Source organism: Canis aureus, chromosome 23, assembly GCF_053574225.1.
Source record: "Canis aureus isolate CA01 chromosome 23, VMU_Caureus_v.1.0, whole genome shotgun sequence".
In the NCBI taxonomy this organism is placed as follows: domain Eukaryota; kingdom Metazoa; phylum Chordata; class Mammalia; order Carnivora; family Canidae; genus Canis; species Canis aureus.
The window spans coordinates 28,087,383-28,091,559 of NC_135633.1; the positions used below are offsets into that span (position 1 = coordinate 28,087,383).

Sequence of the window (4,177 nt, forward strand, 5' to 3'; positions counted from 1 at the left end):
TCTCTTCATGCCTCAAATCTCTCACATGTAAAATGAAGATAAAAACCTGTGCCTTGGAGAATTACTATAAGAAGTAAATGAGGTAATACATTTTTAAAAAGCTTCTTTCTAGACATGGTCCAGATGCTACCCTTTCCACAACGTCTTCACTAAACCTTCTAGAGGGAAATTAGCTACTTTGGCTAAATGCTGGATTTTTTTTTTTTTTTTCTAGCTGGAGAAAATGGTGGAGCCCTTTCTACCTCAAAAGATTACTATTGATCATGAAGGGGTTCCTTCAGTGGTCTGTGAACCTCCAAGTCTGGAAACATATCCAATCCACCATCTCTCTTTCACCTCTGGGATGCTTATAGGAAATACCCAATAAACATGTGTGAGCCAAATGAAGGATAAGATGTATTCCCAGGGCCCAAAGGTTTTTATACATATTTCTGATCTCCCTAATTAGATTCTAAATTCCTTTAAAGGAAAAAGAGCACCTATGACACTCACTTCTTTATTCCCAGTACCTAACACAGCACCTAGCACATAATAGATCCCACAACTATCTGTGGAATAAATGAGTGATGTTGGTATCTCCTCTGGTTCAACACAGGGCACTATGAATTTTCTGACCTTTTACCATCCCAAAAGGGGTTGGATGCCCTGTGTGTTCCCACAGTACTCTATACCTCTCCTAGTATAATGCTTATCCCTTTATTATAATTGTTTGTTCCCCTTAATAAACTTCTCACCTGCTGTGGGTCCCCTGATATCTTACTCACCTATTTAATTCCAGAAGCTACCATTGAACCTAGAATTCACTAAAAATGTGTTGGGAAGATGAATGGATAGATTGATGGGGAAAGATTGATAATCATTCAGTCAATCTGTCTTTCAGGAAATCTCTCTTGTGATTAATCATATCTATCTGCTACATAGGTGAATGGATGAATGAGTAAATAGCTGGCTGGGGAATGTTAGAGATGATGACTGTTGGGAGAAGACTCCAGCGACTTACAGTATATAAGGACCTTGATTCTGATCTGTATAGTACTTACTTGATCTTCAACCTTGGGAAAGACCCCTTGACTTCCTTTTTTTTTTGTTTCTTCACCTGTAAAATAGATATTACACTCCTTCTTAGCCTGCCATTCAGAGTTCTTGAACTTTCTCATTAGTTACATCCTACTCATGTAGGCTCCAAAACGTGTCTCAGCTGGGATCCAAAATATGTCTCAGCTGGGGCCTTAAAAAAACCCATAAAACTAAAGATCCCAGAAATAGACTGAGACAGAAACATGGACAGGAAGGTGAACAAGAGAGTAATTTTGTGATGATGAAGTGAGGCTACAGTGCTTAAATAAGATGTGCAAATCACAAATCAGGAAGGAAGGATCTTTTAATATAATTAATACAAAATAAATCTATGTATGATAAAAACAGCAAAGACAGAGTTGAAAGATAAGACACAATTTGGGAAAAGATACTCGCTATACATAAATAAAGGATGACTTAGACCTGTGGAGGGCATAGAGACCCAGACACAACTAATTCATTGGGAAATTCCAAGTCCCAATAAAGAATACCAGGTGAGAAGGTGTGGATTTAAAAAAAATGGGCTAGGAAAGGCACATAATCCCCATGTTACCTGGTCTAGAAAGTAACCCTAAGGAAAGTATGAACTTTATCTGGATGGTAGGAAAAAGAAAGTCCGAGTTCCAAGCTTAAAGGCTGCCTGCCTAGTTATCTTCAGCTACCTTGGGTCTCTATCTCAAACGTGAAGCAGCTAATCTCAGTGTTAATTGTAACGTCTCCTCTCTCTCTCTCTCTCTCTCTCTCTCTCACACACACACACACACACACACACACGCACACAGTAATGATGCTCATTTACATCCATGTGCTGCTCCATTCCTTTGGTCTATAACACTTCTGCCCCTCTTCTTCGCCTAGCTCATACAGACAGCTTTCCTGGATCTCCCCCTCCTCAGGTTGACCCTTCTCTGTGCTACCACCTCAGTCCACCTCTTAATTGGAACACTCCACCATGCTGTAGTTACCTGTCTGTTCCCCACTCCTCACACTCCCAATTCCAGGCTGTGAGCCCCTCAAAGGCCAGGCCTAGGTCCTACCTATATCTTTATCCCCAGCACTTCATACAGGGTCTTGCCCATTGAAGAGGTTCAATGAGTGTTTACTGAACTAAACTGAACCATAAACTCAATGCCATGGAGTTCTTCATTCTGTCTGCAAAGAAGGAAAAAATAAGGATCAGGAAAGGTTTCACAGAGCAAGTGACATTTGAGCTGGGTCATGAAAAACGAGAAGGTGTAAAAGATAAAAAGCAAAAAGATATACGGGTACCTGGATTGCTTCACAGAGGTGAAAAAATCTCGTATAATATTATTTAGTGAAAATGATTATCACACAAATGTTAGCTTCATCAAGACAGGTATTTTGCCTATATTTCACATATTATTCAAGAATACATCCCGTGACCAGAACAGTGACTGCTACATAGTAAGCACTCAGTATTGGTTCAATATTTTGACACTTAGGGATTCACAGTGATTAAAAAAACAAATGAACAAGTGCTGCAATGTAAGAGATCATAGTATAATCCCGTTATGTGATAAGTCTAGGTCACTAGAATAGATGTCCCAAGAGAGTAGTGAACAGATCTATCTTGCTCTTCCAGTATCCCTTAGTACACTTCAATAAATATTTACGGAAACAGGGTGCCTGGTGGCTCAGGTGGTTAAGCAGTGGACTCTTGATTTTAGCTCAGGTCGTGATCTCTGGGTGGTGAGATCCAGCCCCACACTGGGTGTGGAGCCTGCTTAAGATTCTCTCTCTCAGGGAGGACTGGGGGGCTCAGAGGTTGAGTGTCTGCCTTTGACTCAGGGCGTGATCCTAGGGGTCCAGGGATCAAGTTCCACATTGGGCTCCCTGTGAGGAATCTGCCTCTCTCTGTGTCTCTCATGAATAAATAAAATCTTAAAAAAAAAATTCTCTCTCTCAGGGGCACCCGGGTAGCTCAGTTGGTTAAGCATCTGTCTGCCTTAGGTTCAGGTCATAATCTCAGGGTCCTGGGATAGAGCCCAGCCACTCCCTGCTCAGCAAGGAGCCTACTTCTCCCTCTCCCTCCTGCTTGTGCCTTCTCTCTCAGATAAATAAGATCTTAAAATAGAAAAAAAAAAATATCTCTCTCTCCCTTTCCCTCTGCTCCTTTGCCCACCTCGCTCCCCAGTGCACTTCCCCTCTCAAGAAAAAAAAAATTGTGGAAAAAAATGAATTAATAAAAATCTAGAATACTCTTACATCCTAAAGCTATTAAAAGCAGAGTGGCAGGGCAGCCCGAGTGGCTCAGCGGTTTAGTGCTGCCTTCAGCCCAGGGCCTGATCCTGGAGTCCTGGGATCGAGTCCCACGTCAGGCTCCCTGCATGGAGCCTGCTTCTCCCTCCTTCTGTGTCTCTCATGAATAAATAAAATACTTTAAAAAATAAGTAAATAAAAAGCAGAGTGGCAGAGGGAACATACCAAGGGGGGGAGGGTCGTTAAAACGCCCTGGCTTCTAAACCAGGTTCTGATACATGCTATCTATCCCGCGCTATCCCGCCTTGGGAAAGCTTAATTTCCTCATCCGACCGGGCTGCTAAGGGACTACGAGGACGGCTATACAGCCCGGCCGACCGTGGACACTCAGCAAATGTGAGTTCTCTACAGCACGAAAACATTACTAACACCTTAGATGACAGTCACCAGAGAGAATCACCAGTAAGTGCTGTAACAGGGCTGGAGCTCCCGCCGCCCCTTTGGAAACTCTTTTGCGGGGTGAAGAGACTCCTAATTCCTCACGCAAACTAAGCTTCCAGCCGCACCTGCCTCCGTCGTCGCTTCCGCCTCCGAGGCGTCCGCAGAGGCTGCGTCCCGGCGACGCGGGCAGCGCGCCTACGACCCTCCCGGGGATGTCCGAGCGGCTCCACGGTGGCGCCTACCACTACCTTTTCTAGCCCTTGGTAACCGCGACGCGGCAGCAGGCGGCGTAGGCGGCAACCGGCGGACTGAGCTTCCAACTACTCTAAGTCCCGGCAAGCCCCGCGGCCACTTCCGCTGGCCGCCTCGCGTCATCCGGCCTGGACTACGGATCCCGACGGACTCCGGGCGGAGCGTCACGCCGTCGGCCTCAGCCAAT

The 4,177-nt window shown here is 44.7% G+C and overlaps 1 protein-coding gene across 4 annotated transcripts in view; it reads right to left on the minus strand.

Annotated features, from left to right (window-relative positions):
• XRRA1 (X-ray radiation resistance associated 1) overlaps positions 1–4,058 on the minus strand; it is a 63,887-nt gene extending 59,829 nt beyond the window's left edge. The window contains exons 1-2 of one of the 4 annotated variants that reach the window (XM_077867038.1): positions 3,864–4,058; positions 1,041–1,096 (exon numbers count right to left, since the gene is read on the minus strand). The gene's annotated coding sequence lies outside the window, so the exon portion shown is untranslated. The remainder of the gene's footprint in view (positions 1–1,040; positions 1,097–3,863) is intronic. The other 3 variants (XM_077867036.1, XM_077867037.1, XM_077867039.1) reach the window with 3 other exon arrangements.
• Between the last annotated feature and the right edge of the window lie 119 nt (positions 4,059–4,177).